Source organism: Macrotis lagotis, chromosome 1 (assembly GCF_037893015.1).
Source record: "Macrotis lagotis isolate mMagLag1 chromosome 1, bilby.v1.9.chrom.fasta, whole genome shotgun sequence".
In the NCBI taxonomy this organism is placed as follows: domain Eukaryota; kingdom Metazoa; phylum Chordata; class Mammalia; order Peramelemorphia; family Peramelidae; genus Macrotis; species Macrotis lagotis.
Window position 1 is genome coordinate 917,517,723 of NC_133658.1, and position 12,704 is coordinate 917,530,426.

Sequence of the window (12,704 nt, forward strand, 5' to 3'; positions counted from 1 at the left end):
GATGTTCTTCTGAGTAGAAGCCAGAGTGTATCCAGCCCTGGTCATAAATAACTTAGTAAGCAGTTTTTGAGAAAGGACATGGTTTCTGGGATCCATATGTCAGGGTTTGTGGACTCCTTGGCTCTCTTCCTTAAACATTTGGAAAATCTTTTCAAACCCTCACATATGTGTTCTGTGAATAGAATGAGTGTGGTGTGTGGAGAGAATGAGTGTGGGGTTGAGAAGGAAGAAGGAGGGCAGAACATGTGTGCAGATAGGGCCAATGGTGACAAGATGAAGAACAAAAGGGAAGGTTTTGCATAGAGAGGAGAAAACACTCTGAGTCTGAAGGGCTTTAACTGGCCCCTTGTTCCAATCTATGAGAAATGACTGTTTCTTCAGAAAGATAGCAACGTTTTCATATCTAAAGGTGGGGAAGAGGGTGGCACTTTTCTAGATTCTGGAAAGGATTTACTTGGTTGAATGGACTTCTGCCCAGGAATGAGAAGGTAGCTGTGACCAATTACACCAGGACACTGGCCTCAGCAAAGAGTAGAAGATAAAAGTGATTTATTTTCTCAGAGCCTCAGTTTCCTCACCTCCAGATGGAATCAGTACCATCTGACAGCACCTGTCTTAACAGGCTTGTGAGGAAGTCACTTTACCAAGTGTGATGGACTACGGGCATCTAGTTCATGGTGTCAGCACCATGGCTAAGGACAGCAGCCACAGCCCACACAGTTGACCTGCTAAGAGGCCAAGGCTGGGTTTCCCCGGCTTTGCTGTGGTGATGGGCTGGGGCAGGTGTGGGGAAGGGAACAGTAGTTTAGTTGCAAAACTTGAGGAAGAATCCAGATGCTAATCCAGCAGTAGATAATAAGGCTAGATGGTAGACTGTGAATTAGGTGGTAGAATGAATAGATGGGAGTTCAAATGGAAGATGGGAGTTCAAATCAGACCTCAGATGTTTTCTGACTGTGTGACCCTGGGCAAGTCACTTTCCTCATTTTTCTCATCTGTAAAATGGGAATAATAAAATCACTCATCTCCCAGGGTTGTGATAGCACAGTGTTTAAGATATAGTATAAATGATAGCTACTATTTTGCCTTTGTTTTCCCAATATTTATCACAATGTCTGATAAATAGTGAGGCCTTGAAAAGAGTTTTGGACTGGTTGACTGACTAGACACCATTTGATAGTGTGGTTGATGTGAAAAGCCACACTCAGGTAAGCCCTCTGGGCATAGGAAGAGCAGAGGTAAATTATGTTGGAGTGGGGAAGAGTCCCTAATATAAATGTGTTGTTGTCTTTCTTCCCTGGTTCCCTGGTCATTGGGGAGGAAGTTGGTGAATATCAGGTTTGTCTATATTTCCTCCAGAAGTCCTGTAATCTGTGGAAGCCAGGGAGTCTAATGGATCGTTTTCTTGACTTCGAATTAGGAAGACCTGAGTTCATGTCCAGTCTCACACTTGGACAAGACCTTGGACAAATTATGTTAACTTTGTTAGTTTCAGTTTCCTCAACAGTAAAAGGGATATCATTATAGCATCTTCACCCCTCTGCATTGTTGTGAAGTTCAAATAAGATTATATTTTTAAGGTACCTTGCACATATTAAGTGTTTAAAAAGTGCTGCCTCCCTTCCTTCCAGTCATTCTTCCATCTTCCCTCCCTCTCTCCCTCCCCTTCTCTCCATTCTTTCCTTCTTTCCTTCCTGCCTCCTCCCTCCCCCCTCTCCTTCCCTCCTTCCTTCCTTCTTCCTTCTTGTCTGTTTCCTAGAAAGGGCTGTGTTTGTGATGAGATCATTTAGAAACTATGCTGGTTGCATTTCTGATATGGCAGGTCTCAGAGTCATCATACCGTTCTCCTAAAGGCTTGTGGTTTCCAGATGTTCTGTGTTTGGGGACTATTTTTAGCTTCATTTTCATTATTGGTAGATATCATATGTGCATATTAGTCTTTGGTGTGGGAAGAGGAAGTGGTGTTAGTGGTTTAGAGAGTCAACCAGACAAGCAGGTTGTGGTTTAGGCAGGGGGAGAAGATTCATGAATCACAACAGACACAAAGTATACCAGAGGGAAGGCAATAAAGTGAAAAAATTAATCAATCAATCAACCCATCAATAAAATAGCACAATTATTATCTTTTTAGGTTTTTGCAAGGCAATGGGGTTAAGTGGCTTGCCCAAGGCCACGTAGCTAGATAATTATTAAGGCCGGATTTGAACTCAGGTACTTCTGACTCCAAGGCCGGTGCTCTATCCACTGTGCCACCTAGCTGCCCAAGATAGCGTCATTATACAAATACAATAATGTACTATGTTCTAAAGCCCTAGGTTAAGAGTAAGAGGCCATAAAAAAAACACCCCAGTCTCTTACCCCAAGGTAACTTCCATTCTAATAGGGAAACATTAAGTAATCATGGTTCAAACAAGATGTGTGCAGAGTAGATCTATCCAGAAGATTGGTTTGACTTCACCAGCTACAGATGGGGATGGATGCTTTAAGACCTGGAGAGGGGTTAGGAAACGTCTCCTTCAGAAGGTAAACTGAACCTTGAAGGAAACCAGATGAAGAATGAGATGAAGGTTATGAGGGAGAGAATTTCAGTCATGGGGATGGTCAGGGCAAAGACTTCATACTTCCCCCCACCCTGCCCCAGGAACAATGTCTGATAATGATAAATGCTTGTTGGCCATTGGCTCACACAAAGTTCTTCTCTTTGCCACTGTTCCTAAGAGACTGATGTTCCTTTGAAGTTTGTTAGGTGGGTTTCATGCAATAATCAAAATCATGCCCTCAAAGCAGTCCCCCTATACTGGAAAAGTGATCTGCTCTTCTGGCTTGAACCCTTTGGGTGGGTGGGTGGGGATTTCCTTACTTCTCTTTTTTTAGGTTTTTGTTTTTGTTTTTTTGCAAGGCAAATGGGGTTAAGTGGCTTGCCCAAGGCCACACAGCTAGGTAATTATTAAGTGTATGAGACAGGATTTGAACCCAGGTACTCCTGACTCCAGGGCCGGTGCTTTATCTACTGTGTCATCTAGCCACCCCCCAAATTTCCTTACTTCTGAGGCAACCAATCTCATTTTAAGAGATGAAACAGTGAGTGTGGAAAATAACCTCCAGTTTATTCAGAACATGGAAATAAGGCAGGAATGGTGAGATGGAACCAGACTGTTGGGGATATGATGAATCCTGGTAGACCAGGGGCTCTAATCTTATTGGACATTGTCCCTCTTGCCCCCTTGCAAATCTGATGAATGCTATGCACATCTTCTCACAATGAAATTAAATGCATAAAATGAAATAAAGAATTACAAAGTCAAAAGAGCAAGGGTTATAGGAAAAATAGTTTTGTTTGGAACATGCCAGCTTTTAGTTAAGGATGAGGCATCGAGATAGTAAGTAGGGAGGATGTTGGTCTTGGAGTCAGGAAGATATGAGTCACTAATTAGCTATATGGCTGGGCAAGTCACTCAAGCTCTGTCTCAATTTCCTGGACTGTAAAATGGAGATAATGATCAGGGTTGTTGTGAGGATCAAATGATCTAATATTGGTAAGGCACTTACCTTGGTATCTGGCACTCAGTTGTTTAGTCATTTTTTTTAGTCATATTTGTCTCTTCATGACCTAATTTGGAGTTTTTTTGGCAAAGACCCTGGAGTAGTTTGCCACTTCCTCCTTCAGCTCATTTAAAGATGAGGAGACTGAGGCAGACAGGGTGAACTGACTTACCCAGGGTCTCACAGCTAGTATGTATCTGAGGTTGCATTTGAATTCAGGTCTTCCTAGTTCAGGGACCCACTGCCACCCAGTAGCCAGATCCACAGTGCCACCTAGTGGCCAGATTATGTCTAGGTTAATTCGACTTCACTAACTGGCAAACTCCAGGTGGCATAGCCCTGGCCATTCTCTGCTCCTTTCTCAGTTCTCAGACTAAACCATGGATCATTCTAGGAAAAAAGCCTGAAGTCTCTCTCCTAGGCAGAAAGAAAGAAGAATCATCTACCCACATTGGGAATTCATCATGACTCTGTCCTCTCTCTGGCCTGTTGCCTGCCATGGATCCCTATCTTCTGCTTCTTCCCAGCCACCTTGAATGCCATCCTCTGATGTGCTTTATACAAGAAAGACATAGTGACGCTCAAAGACTGTACTCTCAATAAGGGGGCAAGGGCACAGAAGGGGCTGCAGATCCCAGATGACCTCAGGATGAGACTCTGAGGCTCCCCTGAGTATCAGTGCTGCTTCCATGTGTACCATTTTTGGACTAGACCCTAGGACTTTTGAGGCCAAGCCCACTTTGTGCCCCTCATAAGCATGTTTAAAGAAAGAAATCACCCTTTACTAACCAAAGGCTACCATTCCCAACTCCCCCCCCCCAATTTTCTTTTCCTCTTGGAAATCCACACCCCTTCCTTAGGTCTGTATTTTAAGGTTTGAATACATGGCTCTACACACAATAGGTGCTGAATATGTAGTCGGATGGGGAGATGGGGAATGGGCCGGTACTTTCCCAAGTGTCTGTGTGTGTGTGTGTGTGTGTAGCACTAAAGTTGGATATCCTGCCAGGCAGAATTCAGGGATGACCTGGATATCCTGCCTCCCTGGGACTGTGGTTGGGGCAGAATGAGACAAAAGGAACACACCCTTCTAGGTCAGGGTCAGATTTTAGTCCCATGTGATCCCACCTATAGGATCCCACAGTTAAAGCTGCTGGTACTGTAGCTAGAAGAGCCCAATTGGAATGGGATCTTTAGGGCTTGGCAATTTTTAAGAGACAGAGGAGAATGACAGGAGATATAATTTGAGAGAAATGATGGAGAAGATAAAGAGGAGAGGAAAAATGTCTTTCTTGGGAGAATTGTTAACTTGTTTAATGATGCACATGACCCAAAACACCTGATGAGGGTTTTGGGAGAGACTGTTAAGGGACAGGCAACCATGGGTGAATCTAGAGATTTTATTCTTGGGCAGCTTAGGTGGTGCAGTGGATAGAGAACCAGTCCTGAAGTCAGGAGGACCTGAGATCAAATCTGGCCTCAGATAATAATTCCCTAGCTGTGTGACCTTGGGCAAGTCACTTAACTCCATTACCTTGCAAAAACAAAAAAAAAAGAGATCGTATTCTTATCCCACCTAGACAGGTGCTCAATGAAACAAAGACAAAGAAGATGGAGATATTTTCTGTCATTATATAATGTTTGAAACCTTTAAAGAGGACGAAGAGGATTCTCAAAAGGGGACCATCCTTGAGTATGGGATGGGATAGTGTTTTCAAAAGAGAAGTCATCTGCCATTGGAGTGGGGATCTGAGGCAACCCTGGTTGTGCTTGTTCTTCTGGTGGTCGATGCCCAAGAGTTCCTAGAGAAGCTACTTGGTCTTGCTCCTCCAGGGAAAGCAAAAGAATCTGAGTCACCATGTTCCTCCCCTTATCACTCTAGGTGGACCTGAAGGTCTCTTCACCCACTGAGGAGACTGATGAGATGCTTGCACAAGATGAAATTTTTTAAAAATTATTTTGCAAGGCAGTGGGATTAAGTGGCTTGCCCAAAGTCACACAGCTAGGTAATTATGATGTGTCTGAGACTGGATTTGAACTCAGGTCATCCTGACTCCAGGGCTGGTGCATTATCCACTGTGCCACCTAGCTGCCCCTGCAAGGTGGTTCTGGAAGAACCTTATCTGTGCACAGAAATAGTCCCCCAAATAACCCGGATACTTTGATTTCACAGCAGAAAACTACAAGAGGATAGAAGCAATTGTAAAGAATGACCCAGAAGGGCATAAAACAGCAGCTCTTGGACTTAGCTCAAAAGGCAGAATGGCTGGTTGCCCATCTCTGCCATGAACAAGGTGGTTGAAGTTTTAGAGTATCTTCAATGAGAGTTTATGAAGTAACAATTTTTTAAAACAAAATATAATCGAAAGCCAATCGGAAAGTCTCCTATTCAAGAATGTAACCACACCACCTTGCATGTTTTGAGATTCTGACAACATATGGGGCCCATTCAGAAAACACTTGGTATGAAGGTTAGAGAAACTACACCCGATAAGTTTTGCACACTGATAGGAATGTTTGGGTGCCTGGGTCTGTTATGAAGATTTAACACCTAAGGATACTGAAGAGATACTTGGTGAGTCAGATTGAGGAATGGACATCTCTCTTGTGAGTAGTCTTTCGTCTTTAACTGAGTCACCCAATGGATCCAGTTTTGATGTACAATCTCTTTAAAAAGAAAAGAAGAAGCCACTTGGTTCAAGAGACTTGGTTCAAGGGCCTTACCTGGCCTAGTCACTCTTCATGTTAGGCTCTGCTGGAGGATGGCGACAAAAGACAGAGAGTATCTCCTTTTTTATCTTTGGCCTTGCCATCTGGACTGGATAGTGACCTGGGAGATCTAATATCACTACAGGTGTCCTTCCCCCACTTCCCTTCATCCCTTTTCTAAGCCCCAGCTGACCCAACTATCATGTAGGATGCTTTGGCTGTTCATCCATGAGGTGGGATCCACCAGTTCTCCTCCTTCCAGTGAGATAGAGGGGATCACCAGCCTTACCCTCTGTCCACTGCCAGACCTTCCTGGCACCCTGTCCTCCAGATCCTCATCTCTTGGTGCTGCCCTCTTACTTCCAGCCTTTCATTGTGACTTTCTGCTAAGGTTTTCATCTGTGTTGTCACTCCCAATTTGAGTCTGGTCTCGAAGAACAAGGTTTGAATCAATTTTTCTATTTATGTTTATTTGATTACGGCTTACTCTGAGTCAAGTTTATACTTTTTTTCATTAATTCATTTAGAAAACATTGTAAATTACCTACATCTTTGTCTTTTTGTTAATAAATTGCATATATGATAACTTTATTATTTCATCCTAGGAGGTTAAGAGATTTAAAACTTAGTAAAATATTAGTACAATTGGGAAAGTTTCTCCATTACTTTTTTTTTTGGAAAGGCAATGGGGTTAAGTGATTTTTCTCAAAGTCCCACAGCTAGGTAATTATTAAGTGTCTGTAATAAGTAATTATTAAGATTTGAACTCAGGTCCTCCTGACTCTGGGCCGATACTCTATCCTCTCCATTACTTTTTGAAGAGGTGAAGTGGGGTTTCTGAACTTGGTAGATTCATGAGATGAAATTTTACTGGGTAAATTTTTTTTTGCTTGTTTTGTTTTTTGTTTTTTGCAAGGCAAATGGGGTTAAGTGACTTGGCCATGGTCCACACAGCTAGGAAATTATTAAGTGAGGCCAGATTTGAACTCAGGTACTCCTGATTCCAGGGCCAGTGCTCTAGCCACTGCACCACTAGCTACCCCGGAAAAATATTTTTGCAACCACCCCCTGGAGCACCCTAGTGTGAGGGTGATAAGATTCAACATGAGAATGAGTCTAGCAGCAGGCTGAGGGGAAATCCATAAGGGAGTATGATTAACCCCAGAACAGCTAGGTGTGTAGTGGATAGAGCATTGGCTTTGGAGTCGGGAGGGTGGGAGCTCAAATCCAGCCTCAGACACTTGCCACTTACTATGTGACCTTGGGCAAGTCCCTTAAACCTGATTGCCTCACATCCAGGGCCAAATCCAGTTGCCCTGATTTATATCTGGCCACTGGACTCAGATGACTCTGGAGGAGAAAATGAGACTGGGGATTTTAGCACAGCCCTCCTCACTCAAATCCAATTCATGTCATTGATGTCATGGTCTTCTTTGAAAAATGAAAGACAAACATTATGATGATGATGATTTAACCCCGAGCTCTGTATTCCATTCTACACATGGGCATACGCTAAAAAAAATCTTTCTGACAACAAAGCTGTTCTACTATGGCCCAGACTGTCTTGAGTGGCAATGAACAGTCTATCCCTGAAAGTCTTTGAGCAGGTGCTGGGTAAAATATTTGGAGCGGTTACTGTTGAGGCAGTTCCTACTTATGGGTTAGATAAGATGAGCCCTGACAATAAGGAGACCTTAGCTACTTTCAATCAGAGTGGTTAGGTGATGTTGGTGTTGGAACAGGAGAGATGAATGTTGTGTCTGCCTCAGATTCCAACATGGCAACTGAACAAGACCCCAAGACCCCCCCCCCAAGAACCTCTTTGGCGTTAGATTTGATGAGAATGGCCATTCAGGTGACTATCATTGTTTTTATTGTTACCATAGATGGATGTAGTTGCATAGGTGGAAAGCTAAGCATGACATACAGATAGCGTCCTCTTCCTGGAAACTCATCCCATTCCAGGGACAGCTGCCCATATGGGAGAAAAGAATCCTGCCAAGTCATCGAGGCCCCAAACCCTTCCCCACTACAGTGTCTCTCCCCTTCAAATCCCAGATGCCATCTTCCTTCGGGGATCACTTGAACAATTTTCTTTTTTTTTCTTTTCTTTTTGTTTTTGTAAGGCTGTGGGGCTAAGTGACCTGCCCAAAGTCATATAGCTAGGCAATCAAGTGTCTGGGGTCAAATTTGAACTCAAGTCCTCCTGACTCCAGGGTCGGAGCTCCATCCACTGTGTCACCTAGCTACCCCACTTGAGCATTTTTCAAAAGAATCATTAGGGTGGGTTTGTGGCTACATTGCTCAGACCTTTGCAATTGTTTTTTTCTGGCTCACTCAGATAAATATCTAATGTGTTCCTACCCTTGGGACATTCCCTTGGTCTTACTCCATGAGTGTAATGAGAACTTCTAAGGGCCTTTGGCAAAGGCTCAGCCTGGGACCCCAAAAGGAATTAACTGGCCAAATGAAGGGTTTCTGGGAGAGAATGCTTGGATTCAATAATTCCATGTTTTTTTAAATTTCTTTGGAAAAGAACATAATATGTTTACTCTTTCCTACAAGTGGGAATCTCTTGAGAAATTTCTGTGCAATCAAGGTCTAGAAAAGGAAGGTTCCTCCTTAGAGAGAGAGTGTGTGTGTGATCTGCTGATGGGCCAGGAGCAGAGAAGAACTTGTTAAAAGGGGGACCACAAAGAGCAGGAAGGAGGAGATCTGGGACTGGGTGTTGGCAAAGGGACAAACTTGTTGGATCCTTTCCAAGGAACATCCAGCATGGGAGCTTCTTGGGTGGGGGAAGGGACTATTTTGTATCTCTGTTCTTTGCCTTGTTTTTGGTCCAGTTCTAGGGGGCCTGAGAGTAGGAAAGCCCTCCTCCAAGGCAGATGGGTTACTGCTCCATAATTTATAGTCTTAATTGTCTGGGTTGAGTGAAGGAACCTGCTCATAGTCACAGAATTTGAACCCAGCTTTCCAGACTCCAAGGCTGATCCTTTGCCTATTATTCTGCCTGCCCCTTAATTACCTATGTATATAGTAGGTGATTAATAAATATTTGGGGCTTTCCTCAAGGCTTAGACTAAATGCCTTCCACATGAGGCTTTCTCTGATCTTCTCCCACCTCGAGTCATTAGTGTCCCCTTTCCCAACTATTTTGCATATACTTTTGTGTTGACTCATCTGGACTTTCCATAGAATGTAAGCTATTTGAGGGGAAGAATCATTTCCCTTTTGCCTTTGTGTCCCTTGTAGAGTCTTAGTAAGTACCTGCTAGATGACATGACTTTCACAGGGGACCTAAAGGACAGGTCACTGGGAAAGAAAGCAGGTTCCAGGGTGGAGTCTAAGGGGTCCAGGACCCAAATATTTGTGCTAGAAATGGGCAGAATTAGACAAGAACTGGGGCAAGTGTCTGCGGTCTCTGGGTAGATTATTGCTCAGCCCCAGTGAACACTTTGCTTGTAATCTCCAGGTCATTGCCCACCTTGGGTTCATAGGATTGAGTCATGGCCAAGGGCAGGTCTTTCTGAGAAGCTGGGAAACCTGATGCAGGAGGAAAAGTGGAGGAAGGGAGAAGCAACTGAGTGCAACTCATTGAACCTGGGAAGGAGGCAAAGACCTTCTGGTTTGGGGGGTAGGTCAGGTGGATAGTTAGGTGTCAACCATTTGAGTTTCAATGAAATATTTATGACCTAGAAGGAGAGAGGTTACAGAACACTATAGAGGAAGACAGATGGTGACTGCCAGGGCTTACATCATTCTCTTTCCCATGCCAGGAGATGGTAGTAGAATTTCCTCAAGACCTCTTACAGCTAGTAGAAATGAAACTTTGTCTTGACATCTGAATAGCTTGGCTTCCTTGACAGGATGTCCCCTGGATCCCTCTCAGGGTCCTTCCTGCTATACCAGTCCTCGGCCAACAATGCCCCCAGTGCTACTAGGACCAGGGAAGAAAGACCACAGCGGAGGAGATAGCTGAATGTGGAACTGCTGTAAGTTAAGTCTAGGGAGACCAAAGAATACAATTAGAAGAGTGATTGGGTTGCTGCTGCCCCAGAATACCTCCCTTGGAGAACCCCCAACTCTCCATAAGGCCCATCCCAGACAGGGCAGCCCTCAGGGAGAGGAAGTCTGATTAGCCTCTCTGAAATTTCCAGTCACAGCTACCTGAACCAAGCAAAGTGTGCCTAATCCACCCTTCAAATGCTTGGGGATATTATCATGTCCCCTCCCCTCACTCTCAAGTCTTCTCCAGGTCAAATATTCTTGGTTCCTTCAACCAATCCCTTTACCATCATGATCATTCCTCTTTGACCTCTCTCCAACTTTTTAAACCATGGTGTTCATACCTAAATACAGCCTTCTAGATGTGGTCTAACTAGGGCACTCACACAGGACCAACCCTCTTGTTTGGGACACTGTATGACTATTTAACACAGTCCTAACATTGTCTTAGCTGTCCTGCTGTCCACACTCCTGACTCATGTTGAGCTTGTGTTCCACCAAAAACCCCAGATCTCCCCTCTCTCCCAAGGAACAAGCATTCAACAACACTCCCCACCTATCTATTGTCAAGCTGACTTTTTAAACTGATGAGTTTACTTTGGTCATTGGTGTATATACTATAGGCCACCTAGGCAGTTAGCTCTCTTAATCATCTCTATCTGTCTGAAACTATGGTGTCAGAAAGATCTGGATTCAGTTCTTGTTCTTGAAACTCTCTGTGTGTTTATAGCAAGCCAAACAAACTCTCTGTTTCCTAGACAACTCTGAGAGATTGAAAATAACTGTTGCCTGTCTACACCACTGATATTTCCACCCCATCAAGACCTTTCTGGATCTTGTACCTGCCATCCCAAACATAGACTATCCCTCCAAGTATGATGTCCTCCATGAGCTTGAGAAACACTACCTTCCCACCAAGCCATTGATGAAAATGTTAGGATCAGGTGAACTTTGCAGAGGCACTCTAACAGAAGCTGCCTCGATGTTGTCATTGGGCCATCTCTGAACACTTTTCATTTCTGGTCAACAATTCCTCCTGAGTCCATGCCGCTGCATTATTTTTTCCCCACCTTGCCCACAAGAGAGAATGAGGCACTTAATCCAATGCTTTCCTGATGTTCAGGTATACCAAGTCCAGAGCATTGCCTTAACAGGCCTATCAAAAATGGAGATGAAGTGAGCTTGTTATGTCCTGTTGATTCATCCATCCCAACCCTTAGTGACCAGTCCTCCTCTTTATATGTTCTCATAAACCATTCCTTTCAGAACACATTCTAGAATTGTACCAGAAGGTTCCAGTCCCACCTTGTGCCATCTCTGGAGGCCAATGTGGTTGACTTTGTCCTGGTGGCATGTCTCTTGGTGCTGGTGGTGACTGCTGAGAGGAAGGATTTCAGTCCTGAACTCTCTCCATCTCATGATGATGATTTCTGTTCCCCCTGCCTCTTGGGGACCTTGGGGACCAGAATTAGCTCTGACTCCCTGGGAAGTCAGTCTCATCTTAGAGACCTCAGAGATAAGGACTCTGCTTAGGAGCCAGGGACAGAATTGGGAAGAGGGTGTCTCAGCTTTCGTCCTGAACCAGGAGGGGAGTAGGACGGGATTCGTGGCCTCTCCTCACCTCCTGTCCCTATGCTCAACCCAAGGAGCAACCTAGGCAACCAGCATTTCCTTTTGTTCCAAATTCTTTGACTCTGGGAAGATCCAACCCTGGGGAAGATGAGAGCCTCTGTGATTTAGTAGGGCTGAGTTTGTCAGAGTCATTTGTCTAAGGAGGGAGGATCTTCCATGGTTCCAGGTGTCTCCAGTACTGGCCAAGGACCTGCCCCAGTAACCAAGGACTTGCCCTCAGCTCCCTCTTATGAAATTGGTGATCTCATTCCCTTGGGCTCAGTCTTTATTAAAACCAGGTCTAGGGGCAGCTAGGTGGTGCAGTGGATGGAGCACCGGCCCTGGAGTCAGGAGTACCTGAGTTCAAATGTGACCTCAGACACTTAATAATTACCTACCTTAATAATTACCACCTGTGTGGCCTTGGGCAAGTCACTTAACCCCATTTGCCTTGCAGAAAAACCTTAAAAAAAACCCAGGTCTAGAGAGTCAACCCTAATCTCTCTCTTGGTCTGGTTTGCCATTGCCAGAGAGCTGATGGAATCCTCACCTAGCTGGCTCATGGATATTCCAAAGCAGATCCATTATCACTGCTCCTCCTTCAGGTGGCCCCACGCTGTCATGGATGGTTACTAGGGTCCCTAACTTCAGAGTGAATCTCTTCTACAGTCCCAACCAATTGAGGGTGTCATTTCCACCCAAACTTCTATTCCCTTCTCCTTCAACATGATGAGTCCTAGCTTCAGAGTCAGAGAGAATGGGACCAGGCATGCAGCAAGCATTGAATAAATGTTTATGAAGTAGAATCAATGCATTGAATAGGCTCCAAGTGGTCT

At 44.4% G+C, this 12,704-nt stretch overlaps 1 long non-coding RNA gene across 1 annotated transcript; it reads right to left on the minus strand.

Annotated features, from left to right (window-relative positions):
• Window positions 1-9,917: 9,917 nt before the first annotated feature.
• LOC141509990 (uncharacterized) lies at window positions 9,918-11,484 on the minus strand. The gene is made up of 2 exons (XR_012474739.1): window positions 11,165-11,484; window positions 9,918-10,255 (listed from the first exon to the last, which is right to left on the minus strand). It is a non-coding gene; the product is annotated as an uncharacterized LOC141509990 (long non-coding RNA).
• Window positions 11,485-12,704: the final 1,220 nt, after the last annotated feature.